We start from the raw sequence: 18,039 nt of genomic DNA, 5'->3' as shown, positions 1-18,039 counted from the left end.
AAGAATGCCAGAGATTTCTGTGCATAATTTTGTATCCTGCAACTTTACCAAATTCATTTATTAGCTCTAGTAGTTTTCTGGTAGCATCTTTAGGAATCTTTATGTATAGTATCATGTCCTCTGCAGATAGTGACAGCTTTACTTCTTCTTTTCCAATTTGGATTCCTTTTATTTCCTTTTTTTCTCTGACTGCTGTGGCTAAAACTTCCAAAACTGTATTGAATAAGAGTGGTGAGAGTGGGCAACCTTGTCTTGTTCCTGATCTTAGTGGAAATGCTTTCAGTTTTTCACCATTGAGGATGATGTTGGCTGTGGGTTTGTCATTTATGGACTTTATTATGTTGAGGAAAGTTCCCTCTATGCCTACTTTCTGCAGGGTTTTCATCATAAATGGCTGTTAAATTTTGTCAAAAGCTTTCTCTGCATCTATTGAAATGATCATATGGTTTTTCTCCTTCAGTTTGTTAATATGGTTTATCACACTGATAGATTTGCATATATTGCAGAATCCTTGCATTTCTGGAATAATCCCCACTTGATCATGGTGTATGAACCTTTTAATGTGCTGTTGGATTCTGTTTGCTAGTATTTTGTTGAGAAATTTTACATCTATGTTCATCAGTGATATTGGCCTGTAGTTTTCTTTCTATGTGACATCCTTGTCTGGTTTTGGTATCAAGGTGATGGTGACCTCGTAGAATGAATTTGGGAGTGTTCCTCCCTCTGCTATATTTTGGAAGAGTTTCAGAAGGATAGGTGTTAGCTCTTCTCTATATATTTGATAGAATTAGCCTGTGAAGCCATCTGGTCCTGGGCTTTTGTTTGTTGGAAGATTTTTAATCACAGTTTCAATTTCAGTGCTTGTGATTGGTCTCTTCATATTTTCTATTTCTTCCTGATTCAGTCTTGGCAAGTTGTGCATTTCTAAGAATTTGTCCATTTCTTCCAGGTTGTCCATTTTCTTGGCATAGAGTTGCTTGTAGTAATGTCTCATAATCTTTTGTATTTCTGCAGTGTCAGTTGTTCTCCTTTTTCATTTCTAATTCTATTGATTTGAGTCTTCTCCCTTTTTTTCTTGATGAGTCTGGCTAATGGTTTATCAGTTTTATCTTCTCAGAGAACCAGCTTTTAGTTTTATTGATCTTTGCTCTTACTTCCTTCATTTCTTTTTCATTTATTTCTGATCTGATTTTTATGATTTCTTTCCTTCTGCTAACTTTGGGTTTTTTTTGGTTCTTCTTTCTCTAATTGCTTTAGGTGCAAGGTTAGGTTGTTTATTTGAGATGTTTCCTGTTTCTTAAAGTGGGCTTGTATTGCTATAAACTTCCCTATTAGAACTTATTTTCCTGCATCCCATGGGTTTTGGGTCGTTGTGTCTCCATTGTGATTTGTTTCTAAGTATTTTTTTATTTCCTGTTTGATTTCTTCAGTGATCACTTTGTTATTAAGTAGTGTATTGTTTAGCCTCCATGTGTTTGTATTTTTTACAGATCTTTTCCTGTAATTGATATCTAGTTTCATGGCATTGTGGTCAGAAAAGATACTTGATACAATTTCAATTTTCTTAAATTTACCAAGGCTTGATTTGTGACCCAAGATATAGTCTATCCTGGAGAATGTTCCATGAGCACTTGAGAAAAACGTGTATTCTGTTGTTTTTGGATGGAGTGTCCTATAAATATCAATTAAGTCTATCTTGTTTAATGTATAATTTAAAGCTTGTGTTTTCTTATTTATTTTCATTTTGGATGATCTGTCCATTGGTGAAAGTGGGGTGTTAACGTCCCCTACTATGATTGTGTTACTGTCGATTTCCCCTTTTATGGCTGTTAGTATTTACCTTATGTATTGAGGTGCTCCTATATTGGGTGCATAAATATTTACAATTGTTATATCTTCTTCTTGGATTGATCCCTTGATCATTATGTAGTGTCCTTCTTTGTTTCTTCTAATAGTCTATATTTTAAAGTCCATTTTGTCTGATATGAGAATTGCTACTCTAGCTTTCTTTTGATTTCCATTTGCATGGAATATCTTTCTCCATCCCCTTACTTTCAGTCTGTATGTGTCTCTAGGTCTGAAGTGGGTCTCTTGTAGATGCATTGTTCATTCTTTATCACAACCTATTATACACAGAGCTGAGTGTATTATTTGAGACTGTAGCTGCAGCATCTAACTTCTTTACAAAACATGTGACTACAGAAATAATCAACTGTTCTTTAAAATCAATGGGCTGAGAATGATGACACTGGAATGAGGAGTACAACATGGAGGACAGTTCTGTGACTTGTCCCAGGTCCCATGGGATCTTGTGCAGCAGTGCTGGGGTTTGAACCTAGGAGTCCTTAGAATCGTGGAATAGAGGCCCAGAGAGGAGAAAGGACTCATGGACCTGCACCACATGGCTCATTAGAAACCAAATCATGGCTTGAACCTGGACTTACAGAAGGGAAAAGAGCATTAAGCCCCTACTGTTCACCTACTGTATGCCAGGTACTTTCCCATCTTCTGTCCCCTCTAATCCATGCAACAAAATTGCAGGGCTAACAAAGAAGGAAACTGAAGCTTAGAGAATTGAATAACCCCCTAAAATTTCAAGATCTCTTAAGGACAGAACCTGAGCCCAGGTCTGGTTGACTCCAAAGTCCATCTGATACCTCCTGAAGGTTTCTGGAGGCCCTTCTCTATGTCTCGAATTCTGTTGCCTGGGGGAAATGGGAAAATGGGTTCAATTGCTGTCTCCAAGGTAGGAGAAAAAAACAAACTAGCAGGTTTGTTTATCCATCATTGTCCATGATTTAAGGAGAAATACCAAGTACTTTCCTGAAACTTAATATCACCCATCACATTTCAGGTGAAGTGCCCTTGCACTGAAGAGCCAGGAAACAAGAACCTCAAGGGTTATTGTAAGCTTGTAAAATCCCAGAGAGCCCTATAGTATTTTAAATCTCTTGGGAGGATCTTGCATATAAGTTGGAGAAATCAAGTATAGGCAGAAAGGAGATGGCATCTTGAACAATTCTTTCTCACTTTTCTTAGTGTAAAATCAGAGATGATAAACTCTCCTTTGATTTTCTGCCTACTTTGTATGTATTGTGTCTATTTCTAAATGCTTCCCAACATTTTCTCTTTAGAACCTCATCTAGGAGGTAGACAGGGCAGGAATTATTATTCCCATTTTTGCAGATAAAAAAGCTGAGTCATAGAATAAATCATTTGCACAGGATATCACAGATAATTAGCAAAAGTGAGAAGAAAAAGTAGGGGAAAGAGCTGTTGCTTGAAATCACAGTTTTTTATGATGCATTTCTATCAATAAAAGCACTTTCAACATATACATATTTTATTATTATACACCTTTAATTTCATACTAATATAGTATGTATATTTTAAATTTTATACAACAATAAAATTTTAAGGGCTGTGATAAAAATGAATTTAAATGCAAGTGCTAATATTCCCCTTTCACTCCAGTTGTTCACACACCCATGGTGTGGTGATTCCTACCCCCTAGTATCCATGTCTTTGTGTATTTTCCTCCCCTTTATTGTGGGCAGGACCTGTGACCTTTTAACCAGTAGATACATGAAACGTGGTGGCACATATTCTTGTGGTTATGTTACATTATATGGCAAAGGAGAAGATGTCATTAAGAGCCCTAATCAGTTGACATTTAATTGCTCAAAGGGAGATTATCCTGGTGGACCTGACCTAACTATAGGCCCTTTAAGAGAGGACCTATGCCTTCCCTGAAGTCAGAGACTTAAAGGAGCAGAGACCCTGTCTCTCTGTTTCTGGCTTTCAAGAAAAAGCTGCCGTGAATTCTACAGCCACAAATTCTGCCAACGACCTGAGGGAAGTTGGAAGCAGATCCTTCCTTAATCCAGCATCCAGATGATAATGCAGCCCAGCCCACACTTAGATCTCAACCTGTGAGCGCCTGAGCAAGGATACAGGTAAGGTGTGTCTGGATTCCTGACCCATGGAAATTGTGAGATAACAAGTGTGTGTTCTTCTAAGCCACTGTGTTGTAGTAACTTGTTACACAACAACATAAAATGAATACAGCAGGGATTTCCCTGGTGGCACAGTGGTTAAGAACCCACCTGCCAAATGCAGGGGACATGGGTTTAAACTCTGGTCCTGGAAGATCCCACAGGCTGTGGAGCAACTAAGCCCATGCACCACAACTACTGAGCCTGTGCTCTAGAGCCCACGAGCCACAACTACTGAGCCCATGTGCCACAACTATTGAAGCCTGCATGCCTAGAGCCTATGCTCTGCAACAAGAGAAGCCATCACAGTAAGCCTGTACACCACAATGAAGAGTAGCCCCCACTCACCGCAACTAGAGAAAGCCCTCATGCAGCAAAGAAGGCCCAATGCAGCCAAAAATAAATAAATAAATTATAAATAAATAAAATAAAATGAATACACCAGAGGGTGGTCTCTGCACCCCTTTGGTTTTGCAGACCTTATTTTCTAGTCAAAAATCTGAGCACCAAGCACTAGGCACTCTGCTCAGCACTTTACCTGTAAGATGTCATTTAGTCATCCCTACCTTATGGTGTTGGTAGTTTTCTATTTGGAGGTAATAAAACTGAGATCATCAAGATTAAGTAACTTTCCATAGGCCCCACAGTCAGAAATGAAAGGCAAGGGTCTTGACCCTCAGCTTGGAGCTGAGAATAAAGCCAGTTACTCTCTTCACTTCCTCTGTTGGATCCAGATGACCTTACAGAAGACAACAGGAAACATTCCCCATGCCTTTTTCTACTCGTGAAATGCTTACTGACTGTGTACAAGGTATTCTGATAAGTCTTAAAAAGTAACACATATCAGGATGCCCTACTCTTGCAAACAATTTGGCTAAGAGAATGACAACAAATATCCTCTACTTAAGGGAATCTAGTCCACACTATGTTTTAATACTAAGTCTCTGGCAGTGTGTTTTCTTCCCACATTTTTCTAGGACAGCTAACAACCTGCTCTCTTAAGGAGAAGGTTGAGAAATTATTTTCTGCTCTATACCAGTCAAGATCCTGACAGGGCATTTAATGAAAGACTGTTTTACAGATGTAAAATGAGAGATGGTTAAGTGCCCAGGAATAACAATAGCAGGAAGCTTTTACTACCCAGGTCGAAAGGGACAAGACAAGGAATTATGTTACCAGAGAGTAAAGCTGTAGAACCCATCTCTTTCCCCCAGCACCTGTGTTGACAAAGGAACACAGGTACTGCCAGAACCTCAGCATGGCAGGAAGGGAGCAGAGGTAGATAAACTGATGCTCCCCTCTCCTGCTGGTGCTTCCTATAATAGGAAGGAAGTCAGCCCTTAACTAGCCTTTCTACTGGGTTTCCATTTATGCTATTCACACTGTCCTGAATGCATTTACTTTAGCGATGATGCATCTTATGGCCTATATCTCTTAAGTGACAACAGTGGGTTCTGTAGTTACACATGAGAAGTAGTCTATGTGAGAACCATCTATCAGAGCCAAACAATATATTGTGTATTAGGCTGGACAGTTCAAACTGTTGAATGATTCGGTATCAGTGGAGCTTGGAGCTCTTGGAAGCAATTTGATATGACCTCCCTTTCATTCTACTGTGATGTGCTAATAAAGTAGAACAATGTGCCCCCAACTGCTGCTTTTTGCAAATCAGTTTTTCACCTGGCAACAGCTATTCTAGCAGCTGCTCTTCCTGCATTTCCATGTTCCCGGCCTTGCAAATCCATCACTAATCAACCCTAAGAAAATAGAGCAAAGTAGGAAAAATTCTTGGTTTCCACACTTGGTTTCCCAGCTGGTTGCATTGTGTTCTGGTGAGGAAGGACTTTTGCAGAACTGATACGGCAGGCAAACCACCAGCACTTACTTCTGGCCCTGCCACCTACTTCCAGGTGATTGACCTCCTTTGGCATGTCCCAGAGCTTAGTAGCAACTTCTCTAAGCCTTATTTTCTTCCTTAGTCAAATGGAGATAATAGTACCTGCCCTTATTCTATAGGAGTCATTCATTCATCCATTCATTCATTTGGTCAACAAATCTTGAATCACCTACTGTATACCAAGACAGCCTTAACAATCCACACCAAGAAACATCATCAAGGAGCAAAACCAGAATTTTCAGAACCGTCTCAATTTCAAATATTTAAACCATTTATTCTTTGAAACTGATAATCATTTGCTGAATATCTTTTAAGTGCCAGCTTCCTTATTACATTAAATATGTAATCATTCACTCAATTATATATATATCTCCATTCAAGACCTATAAAGAAGATGTGGTGTATATATACACCACACACACACACACACACACACGCACACACACACACACACAGACACTGGAATATTACTCAGCCATAAAAAGAATGAAATATTGCCATTTTCAGCAACATGGATGGACCTAGAGATTATCATAAGTGAAATAAACCAAATAAAGACAAATATCATGTGATATTACTTATATGTGGAATCTTAAAAAAAAATGATACAAATGAACTTATATACAAAACAGAAATAGACCCAGAGACACAGAAAACAAATTTATGGTTACCAAAGGGAAAGGGTGGAGGGAGGGATAAATTAGGGGTTTGGGATTAACATATACACGCTACTATATATAAAATAGATAACCAAAAAGGACTAACTGTATAGCACAGGGAAATATACTCAATATTTTATAATAATCTATAAAGGAAAATAATCTGAAAAAGAATATATATATGTACTATAACTGAATCACTTTGCTGTAAACCTGAAACTAACACAACATTGCAAATTAATTATACTTGAATTAAAAAAAATAAGGCCTACTCTCTGTGAAGCACCATGCTAGTTTCTGGAGGTACAGAGATGAATGTCTCCACCATCAGGACATTCAAAGTGTGATGAGGAAACCTGATCTCAATGTATAAGCAGACGGATATTTTTTAAAGGCAGAAATACCAGGGAAAGAAAAATCTATAGGACACCCATCCTGGGCTATGAGACATGAAAGCTATGGTCAGACTTGCATTTCTGAAAGTTAATCTGACTCCCTGAACTTGAACAAGAAAAAAAGCAGTTAAGGTGCTTCTGTGGTCCAGACAAGAGATAATGACCTCCTGAAGTGCAGGGACGTTGAGTGTAGGAGAGCAAAGGAGTCGTTTGGAGACTATTTAGGCAGTACCTTTTACAGGAAATAGTGATGGCCTAGATATCAGGTGGAGAAGAGGAGAAAGGAATGGGGGATTAATATTCCTCTCCAATTTCCCGCTTAAGTAATCTTAATTCCTCTAGTCAGCCCTGCAGGGTAGGTATTGTTATTGACATTTTACTCAGAGCCTCAAGATCAAGTAGCTAGTAAGGTCAAGGCCAAGATTCACACCCACAGCCTGATTCCAAAGCCCATGCTTTTCTACTACAAACCCAGCCCCCTCCAAGATCTTCATATTAGTCTTTCTATGGATCCCTCTTCTTTTTTTTTTCTTTTTTTTCTTCTTGGCTGCATTGGGTCTTTGTTGCTGCACGCGGGCTTTCTCTAGTTGCCGTGAGCGGGGGCTACTCTTCGTTGCAGTGCACGGGCTTCTCACTGTGGTGCCTTCTCTTGTTGCAGAGCATGGGCTCTAGGTGCACGGGGTTCAGTAGTTGCAGCCCGCGGGCTCAGTAGTTACATAACACGGGACCTAGACCACGCAGGCTTCAATAGTTGTGGCCCATGGGCTTAGTAGTTGTGGTGCATGGGCTCTAGGGCACACGGGCTTCACTGGTTATGGCGCACGGGCCCAGTAATTGTGGCACAGTGCAGGCTCAGTAGTTGTGGTACAGGGGCTTAGTTGCTCCATAACATGTGGGATCTTTGTGGACCAGGGATTGAACCCGTGTCCCCTGCATTGGCAGGCAGATTCTTAACCACTGTGCCACCAGGGAAGTCCTAAACCCCTCTTCTTAGATTCAAAAATCTGCTTCCTGGACCATTAGATGGGACAAGGGAAAAGAAAGGGTACGGCAGGATTGGAGATGATGGAGGGCAGGAAAAGGGTGAGTATGGTAACTAGCCTTCTCTCTCTTCCATCATCTGCATCCCTTCCCCGCCTCTCTTCTCCACCAGCAGGTGCATGGTTCTAGGGGCTCAGGGCCCTCCTCATAACCTGTTCCTGTCTATAGGAATTAGCACAGGCAGTCTCTGCTGTGGCTCTTGGCAGTCAGATTTGCTGGGATTTCTCACAGCATCTCCAGGTTTGGGGATATATCTAATGTGCTCCAAAGAGAATTGTTTAAGAGATGAGAATCAGGAAACTCTAATTTGCTGTTTGCTTACCAGCATTCTCAGGCTGCATCCTCACTCCAGCTGTCATTTGCAAGGCAGAACTTTCTTTCTGGCCAAAGCAGTATCTTGACAGTGGGTGGGAGCTATTTTACCATTCAGAGTTTCCTCTGCATCTGCACAGCAGTCTTAAGACAGCTGGGGGTAGAGTAGAAAGCCCCTCTTCCCCCATCTTTTCCTTGAGGCTCTGCTCCCAAAGACTGGAGGTTAGTGGTTCCAATGACAGAATGGTGCCATCTGTGGACCAAAGTTCTGTATCATCAATGATCACCAAGGTAGCAAAGACGTTACCTAGCAGCAGGAGCCCAGAGATGATACCTGTCATCACTGGCTGCCCAGCCCTTTTCCTCATCCTGACGTGCTTGCATTTCTCTTCTTCTTCAACTTGACTATTTACTGCTGCTCCAGATTGCCAAAGAAAATGTCAAAGAATGCTAATAGCCCAGAGTTGAGATGGTTTCCTAATACTACACACTGTAGCTGTCCTCAGCAGGACTCACTCTCCAAATTTACCCTGTGACATTTGTTGGGCCTTGGAGACCTGGGAGAGGTTTTATGAGATTTCCTGAACACAGAATTCTGCCTCATGAGTTCTGTTATCATAATATGTAGGGGAAGAATTTTCCTTCTTTCACAGAATAGGTGGTTTCAGTGAAAGTTATCAATAAAATTATCTAAAGCATTTAGATAATTTCATTCCATTTTATAATAAGAAATATGTTGCTGTGGATGGGGGAAAAACACTTTGACCTGACTCAATTCTTGGGGCATCGAATGTTTTAAGAGAAATATAACCTGAACTCTTCAGTATCTTAGCCTGATATACAATGAACGATTTTCTGTTATTTTCCTTCTATCTGTGTATACTTTGTCACCTTTTTGCAGCAGAGTTTGTGTTCTTAGGCAATCACAAAGAGTGAGATTCTGATTGCTTTCTGCACAAAGTAACCTCCTACGTTAGAAATTGGATATTCTGCAGCTGTTGAAAAGAGAGGTCTTTAATGGGCTGGTTCTTCAGCTTCCTGAGTCTTCTCCAAGGTCAAGGTCTGAGTTCCACTCATGATTCTGAAACTCTCCTTACTGACTTCAGATAAATAACCTTCTTGTTCTTAAATTGCATCACCTACAAAATAAAGATGGTAATGTCTGCCCCCACCCACTTCCCAGTGACAATTTTGAGTCAATGAGAATGTCTGAAAAGCACTTGGATTGCTCTACAGGACCTGTTATTTTAGAAATGCCTTCTTAGCAGTCAGGGTAGCCAGACAGATGCCACAAAGGCTTTGAATGCTGAGACTTCAAAGAATGAAAACCCAGCTCATAGTTCACTTTATCCAGACTCTATACTTGAAACTTTGGACTTGTTTTAACTTATGATTAAGTGAGATACTTTGCTTGACCTCCATCATGGGCATAAATAGTACTTACTTTATAGAGCTGTTGTCAGAATTAAAGGAAGAAGTGCAAACAACTCGTTCAGCATATAATAAGTGCTCAGAAAGCATGGGTTATGTTACCTGTATTAGAGGTTATAATAGATCATTCATTAAGATGTTTTATTGGCCAGGGACCAAATGAAATCAAATGTACATGTGTCCTCTGAGGCACCAGCCACCACGATATACAGTGTCAGGATTTCCAGGAGAAAATGGCTAAACCGGAAAGATGTGGAGATACTGTCTGTAATTGGTAACCAAGAGGGTGTCTGCATAGATAACTCCAGCTCTTAGTGGTGAAGGCCTCATTTCATCTCAAGGTATGTGCAGTATTAGTTTGGACATCACAGATGGACAGTGGATGGATAGCAACACAGCAGTGTGATTTAAGACATCTGTGTCCTTTCGGTTTGGAGAACTTTTCCCCAAGGTGATTTCAGCCTTCCAGCTTTTACCTGTTTCCTCTTCCGAGCAGTGATGATGGTTTGGTATCTCGAGCATCTCTCTTGGCAATAGATTCCCAGGCCTGGTTCATCAGAGGCGAATTGTTAGTGCAATATCACTTTCCATCTCTTCCCTCCTTATCTGAAACCTGTTTTTTTATTGAGCTGCTGTTGGATTATCTAAAGCTAGAATAAATTGTTTGCTGTTTTTTTGCTTCTGTCCACTACTAGAAAGCCATTTAAACTTTAAATTGTGCCCAACTTTTCTTGACTTTCCTTGATTATGCCCCTCTTATATTCCTGCTAACTTTATCTGGAGTCCATATCATCCTTAGACCTTTCCCATTCTCCTAAGGCCCAGAGGGTTGTATGACTTGCTTGAAGTTGCAGATTCAATCCACAGGCTGAGACAAGAAGCAAGGTCTCCTAACTCTTCATTCTAGAATCGTTTTACTTTCTATATGGATGAGCTCTTCTCCCATAAACATAAATGTGACTCAGAACTACAAACTGGATGTGGAAAATGGCCTAAGCTGAAAAGAATGATTAGCAAATACTTAAACTAGTATTTCTCAAAGTGTGATCCTCTAACCAGTAGCACCAGCATCACTGGGGGAACTTGTTAGAAATTCAGAATCTCAGGCTCCACCCAAGACCTACAGAAGCAGAAATTCAGGCCCTGCAGGTGATTCTGATGCATGCTAAAGTTTGAGAACCTATGGTACAGGCTGTGTCAAAATCGTATACCTTGATCACATAAGGCCATTAAATGGCCACTGATGCATGAAATTGTGTTTGGATTTCAGAGGTATGTTTGAATTTCAAGTCTGTTATTTTACCTGAAAGACAAGATAAACTAATACATTTCAAGGTCCCACATGTCTGTGAGATCACAGACATGGCTGAAAAAAATCAGGATCCACGGTAGACACTGCTAGATGCAAGCAGTTATTTCTCTGAATAGAACATGTACTCTGTGCTGTCCAATTCAACAGAGATATTAAATCGCTCTCTAGTGTTACACTATGTTGCTCTACCCACATATTTTACCTTCCTGGTCTCTGAAGACATTTGAGTTCACTACTCAGCCTAAGCGCTATTTACTCTTTTTTTTTTAAATTGAAGTATAGTTGATTTAAAATATCTTGTTAGTTTCAGATATACAGCACAGCGATTCAGTTTTACATACACACATGTATATATTCTTCAGATTCCTTTCCCTTATAGGTTATTACAAAATATTGAGTATAGTTCCCTGTGCTACACTGTAGGTCCTTGTTGGTTGTCTATTTTATATATAGTAGTGTGTATATGTTAATCCCAATCTCCTAATTTTTCCCTCCCACCACCCCCTTTTCCCCTTGGTAAATGATAAGTTTGTTTTCATGTCTGTGCATCTTTTTCTGTTTTGGAAATAAGTTCATTGTATCATTTTTTTTAGATTCCACATATAAGCAATATCGTATGGTATTTATCTTTCTCTATCTGGCTTACTTCACTTATTATGATAATCTCTAGGTTCATCCATGTTGCTGTAAATGGCATTGTTTCATTCTTTTTATGGCTGAGTAATATTCCATTATATTATATCTTCTTTATCCATTCATCTGTCAATGGACATTTAGGTTGCTTCCATGTCTTGGCTGTTGTAAATAGTGCTGCAATGAACATTGGAATACATGTATCTTTTCGAATTATGGTTTTCCTATTTACTCTTTATGCAGGATATCAGATAAATGTGTCTCAGCTAGCACTGTCCAGTAGGACTTTCTGGGCTGTTCTATTCTGTGTTCAGTATCAGTGTTGTCCAGTAGGGTAGCGAGTAGACATGTATAATTAGATTATTTAGAAAATTGACAAATTGATAATCTAAGACAGTCTTTTCTTAAGTAAGTGGACAGCTTTTAGGGTTAATCCAAAAGTGATTATGTCTAATCGTTTATTAACATAGTTAGACAAAGTTAGGAGCCTTCCATTCATGATGGGGTTGAATAATTCTAGGACCAGTGGGTTTCTGAGAATTTTTATAACTTCACTTCTTTGATGTCTATTTTAAATGGCAAAAGGTTGCTGGATCCAACTTTGAAAGAAATCATAGAATGTGCAATAACAGTTCTTCAACAGAAACCATACAAAAATTGTTCCAAAAATTTGAATTCACTTTTGATCCTGAGTGATGTCACCCATTAAAAAGTTGTGATTATCAGGTTTTGCAAAAGAATAAACTCTCAATAAAAGAATTTGAAGTTTAGAAGTTCATATGTGACTGAATCTGAGTAATATTTGATGTATTGTCAAGTTGATGATGCCAAATGTTTTTAAGTGTCCAGTAATTTTCTTGGCCAAGAGGAACAATGCCCGCTCCCTTCATTTTACACTTAGGATGATTTCAGTTTACGAAATAATGATAAAAAACCAAGGAATAGTCTCTCTTAAAACATAGCTAAAGATTCTTTAAACTTAAGTTTCTCACATAATCTTATGTGAGATTATCCCACATAATCTTCCTATCCTCTCATCTCCCTTCCAGTTATAAGATATTGTCAGGCTCAAGAACAACAATCCTGGAGGTCAGAGTAGGTTTCAGGTAGAAGTAATCATATTTACCCAATCTGAAACATTCATCTCAAGAATGGAGATGAGCAGAAAAAGACTGACTATGAAATAATTGACTATAATTATTGACCTGGCCCCTTCATTGGAGACCCAGGTTTAATTGTCCCTAGAATTGCTTTGCTGGCTGAAGTTCAGACAAATTGGATTGTGATAATAGGTGAGTTTGATTATGTACTTTCTTCATTGGTTCTGACAGCTCTACCTCTGGAAATTATCCACAGTGAATCACTCTTTCTAATCTACATTTCCGATGGATAAGGCATTGGCAAAACATTTGCTAACCTTGGCATTCGTGTCTTCTAAGCTTATTGAGTTAATGGATGTTCGGAGTATGGAAAGTTCAGGGGACTATTGGATGTGTTTCCAGTATCTGAGGGATAAACATACCTGTTGGTAGGGAGGATGCATTGTTGGTTTTTTGTTGGTTTTTTTTTCCTTTTTTGTTACCACTCCCTACCCCCGCCACTTTCCCCCTTTGGTTTCCATACGTTTGTTCTCTACATCTGTGTCTCAATTTCTGCCCTGCAAACAGGTTCATCTGTACCATTTTTCTAGGTTCCACATTTATGCATTAATATACGATATTTCTTTTTCTCTTTCTGACTTAGTTCACTCTGTATGACAGTCTCTAGAGCCATCCACGTCTCTACAAATGACACAATTTCGTTCTTTTTTTTTTTTTTTTTGTGGTACGCGGGCCTCTTCACTGTTGTGGCCTCTCCCGTTGCGGAGCACAGGCTCTGGACGCGCAGGCTCAGCGGCCATGGGCTCACGGGCCCAGCCGATCCGCGGCATGCGGGATCTTCCTGGAGCGGGACACGAACCCATGTCCCCAACATCGGCAGGTGGACTCTCAACCACTGCGCCACCAAGGAAGCCCGTCGTTCCTTTTTATGGCTGAGTAATATTCCATTGTATATATGTAACACAACTTCTTTATCCAATCATCTGTCGATAAGCATTTAGGTTGCTTCCATGACCTGGCTATTGTAAATAGTGCTGCAATGAACATTGGGGTGCATGTGTCTTTTTGAATTATGGTTTTCTCTGGGTATATGTCCAGTAGTGGGACTGCTGGGTCATATGGTAATTCTATTTTTAGTTTTTGAAGGAACCTCCATACTGTTCTCCATAGGGGCTGTATCAATTTACATTCCCACCAAAAGTGCAAGAGGGTTCCCTTTTCTCCACACCCTCTCCAGCACTTGTTGTTTGTAGATTTTGATGATGCCAATTCTAACTGGTGTGAGGTGATACCTCATTGTAGTTTTAGTTTGAATTTCTCTAATAATTAGTGATGTTGAGCAGCTTTTCATGTGTTTCTTGGCCATCTGTATGTCTTTTTTGGAGAAATGTCTAGTTCTTCTTCCCATTTTTGGATTGGGTTGTTTGTTCTTTTAATATTGAGCTGCATGAGCTGTTTATGTATTTTGGAGTTTAAAATCCTTTGTCCGTTGATTTGTTTGCAAATATTTTCTCCCATTTTGAAGGTTGTCTTTTCCTCTTGTTTATGGTTTCCTTTGCTGTGCAAAAGCTTTTAAGTTTCATTAGGTGCCATTTGTTTATTTTTATTTCCATTACTCTAGGAGGTGGATCAAAAAAGATGTTGCTGTAATTTATATCAAAGTGTGTTCTTCCTATGTTTTCCTCTAAGAGCTTTATAGTGTCTGGTCTTATACTTCGGTCTTTAATCCAATTTGAGTTTATTTTTGTGTATGGTGTTAGGGAGTGTTTTAATTTCATTCTTTTACATGTAGCTGTCCAGTTTTCCCAGCATTTCTTGTTGAAGAGACTGTCTTTTCTCCATTGAAAATCCTTGCCTCCTTTGTCATAGATTAGTTGATTATAGGTGCATGGGTTTATCTCTGGGCTTTCTATCTTGCTCCATTGATCTATATTTCTGCTGTTGTTCCAGTACCATATTGTCTTGATCACTGTGGCTTTGTAGTATTGTCTGAAGTCAGGGAGTCTGATTTCTCCAACTCCGTTTTTTTCCCTCAAGACAGCTTTGGCTATTCGGGGTGTTTTGTGTTTCCATACAAATTTTAATATTTTTTGTTCTAGTTCCATAAAAAATGCCATTGGTAATTTGATAGGGATTGCATTGAATCTGTAGATTGCTTTGGGTAGTATAGTCATTTTCACATTATTGATTCTTCCAATCCAAGAACATGGTATATCTCTTCATCTGTTGGTATTATCTTTAATTTCTTTCATCAGTGTCTTATAGTTTTCTGCATACAGATCTTTTGTATCCTTAGGTAGGCTTATTCCTAGGTATTTTATTCTTTTTGTTGCAATCATAAATGGGAGTGTTTCCTTAATTTCTCTTTCAGATTTTTCATGATTAGCGTATAGGAACGCAAGAGATTCCTGTGCATTAATTTTGTATCCTGCAACTTTACCAAATTCACTGATTAGCTCTAGTAGTTTTCTGGAAGCATCTTTAGGATTCTCTATGTAGAGTATCATGTCATCTGCAAACAGTGACAGTTTTACTTCTTTTCCAATTTGTATTCCTTTTATTTCTTTTTCTTCTCTGATTGCCATGGCTAGGACTTCCAAAACTACATTGAATAATAGTGGCGAGAGTGGATATCCTTGTCTTGTTCCTGATCTTAGAGGAAACGCTTTCAGTTTTTCACCATCGAGAATGATGTTTGCTGTGGTTTTGTCATATATGACCTTTATTGTGCTGAGGTAGTCTCCCTCTAGGCCCACTTTCTGGAGAGCTTTTATCATAAATCGGTGTTGAATTTTGTCAAAAGCTTTTTCTGCATCTATTGAGATGATCATATGGTTTTTATTCTTCAATTTGTTAAAATGGTGTATCACATTGATTGATTTGCATATATTGAAGAATCCTTGCATCCCTGGGATAAATCCCACTTGATCATGGTGTATGATCCTTTTAACGTGTTGTTGGATTCTGTTTGCTAGTATTTTGTTGAGGATCTTTGCATCTATATTCATCAGTGATATTGGTTTGTAATTTTCTTTTTTTGTAGTATCTTTGTCTGGTTTTGGCATCAGGGTGATGGTAACCTCATAGAATGAGTTTGGGAGTATTCCTTCCTCTGCAATTTTCTGGAAGATTTTGAGAAGGATGGGTGTTAGCTCTTCTCTAAATGTTTGATAGAATTCAGCTGTGAAGCCATCTGGTCCTGGACTTTTGTTTGTTGGAAGATATTTAATCACAGTTTCAATTTCATTACTTGTGATTAGTCTGTTCATATTTTCTATTTCTTCCTGGTTCAGTCTTGCAAGGCTATACCTTTCTAAGAATTTGTCCATTTCTTCCAGTTTGGCCATTTTTTGGGGCATACAATTGCTTGTAGTAGTCTCTTAGGATACTTTGTATTTCTGAGGTGTCCTTTGTAACTTCTCCTTTTTCATTTCTAATTTTATTGATTTGAGTCCTCTCCCTCTTTTTGTTGATGAGTCTGCCTGATGGTTTATCAATTTTGTTTATCTTCTCAAAGAAACAGCTTTTAGTTTTATTGACCTTTGCTATTGTTTTCTTTGTTTCTATTTCATTTATTTCTGCTCTGATCTTTATGATTTCTTTCCTTCTGCTAACTTTGGGTTTTGTTTGTTCTTTTTTCTCTAGTTCCTTTAAGGGTAAGGTTAAATTGTTTATTTGAGATTTTTCTTGTTTCTTGAGGTAGGCTTGTATTGCAATAAACTTCCCTCTTAGAACTCCTTTTGCTGCATCCCATAGGTTTGGGATCATCGTGTTTTCATTGTCATTTGTCTCTAGGTAGTTTTTAATTTCTTCTTTGATTTCTTCAGTGATCTCTTGCTTAGTTAGTAACGTATTGTTTAACCTCCATGTGTTTGTGATTTTTACTTTTTTTTCCCTGTAATTCATTTCTAATCTCATAGTGTTGTGGTCATAAAAGATGCTTGATATGATTTCAATTTTCTTAAATTTCCTGAGGCTTGATTTGTTAACCAAGATGTGATGTATCCTGGAGAATGTTCTGTGCGCCCTTGAGAAGAAAGTGTAATCTGCTATTTTTGGATGGAATGTCCTATAAATATCAATTAAATCTATCTGGTCTATTGTGTCATTTGAAGCTTGTGTTTCCTTATTAAGTATCTGTTTCAATGATCTGTCCATTGGCGTAAGTGAGGTGTAAAAGTCCTCCACTGTTATTGTGTTGTTGTCAATTTCCCCTTTTATAGCTGTTAGCAGTTGCCTTATGTATTGAGGTGCTCCTATGTTGGGTGCATATATATTTATAATTGTTAAATCTTCTTCTTGGATTGATCCCTTGATCATTATGTAGTGTCCTTCCTTGTCTCTTGTAACATTCTTTATTTTAACGTCCATTTTATCTGATATCAGTATTGCTACTCCAGCTTTCTTTTGATTTCCATTTGCATGGAATATCTTTTTCCATCTCCTCACTTTCAGTCTGTATGTGTCCCTACGTCTGACGTGGGTCTCTTGTAGGGAGCATATATATGTGTTTTGTTTTTGTATCCATTAAGCAAGCCTGTGTCTTTTGGTTAGAGCATTTAATCCATTCACATTTAAGGTAATTATTGATATGAATGTTCCTATTACCATTTTCTTAATTGTTTTGGGTTTGTTTTGTAGGTCCTTTTCTTCTCTTGTGTTTCCCACTTAGGGAAGTTCCTTTAGCGTTTGTTGTAGAGCTGGTTTGATGGTGCTGAATTCTCTTAGCTTTTGCTCGTCTGTAAAGCTTTTGATTTCTCCATCGAATCTGAATGAGATCCTTGCCAGGTAGAGTAATCTTGGCTCTTCCCTTTCATCACTTTAAGTATATCATGCCACTCCCTTCTGGCTTGTAGAGTTTCTGCTAAGAAATCAGCTGTTAACCTTATTGGAGTTCCCTTGTATTTATTTGTTGTTTTTACCTTGCTGCTTTCAATAATTTTTCTTTGTCTTTAATTTTTGCCCATTTGATTACTGTGTGTCTCAGCATGTTTCTCCTTGGGTTTATCCTGTATGGAACTCTCTGCACTTCCTATACTTCGGTGGCTATTTCCTTTCCCATGTTAGGGAAGTTTTCAACTATAATCTCTTCAAATATTTTCTTGAGTCCTTTCTCTCTCTCTACTCCTTCTGGGACCCATATAATGCAAATGTTGTTGCCTTTAATATTGTCCCAGAGGTCTCTTAGGCTGTCTTGATTTCTTTTCATTCTTTTCCCTTTATTCTGTTCTGCAGCAGTGAATCCCACCATTCTGTCTTCCAGG

The 18,039-nt window shown here is 38.7% G+C and overlaps 1 protein-coding gene across 1 annotated transcript in view; it reads left to right on the top strand.

Moving 5' to 3' along the window:
• Positions 1 to 18,039, top strand: part of CPNE4 (copine 4) — a 421,313-nt gene that overhangs the window by 313,688 nt on the left and 89,586 nt on the right. The window lies entirely within an intron of this gene.

This window comes from Phocoena phocoena, chromosome 4 (genome assembly GCF_963924675.1).
Source record: "Phocoena phocoena chromosome 4, mPhoPho1.1, whole genome shotgun sequence".
NCBI lineage: Eukaryota > Metazoa > Chordata > Mammalia > Artiodactyla > Phocoenidae > Phocoena > Phocoena phocoena.
This window is presented reverse-complemented; position numbering and strand designations above follow the sequence as displayed.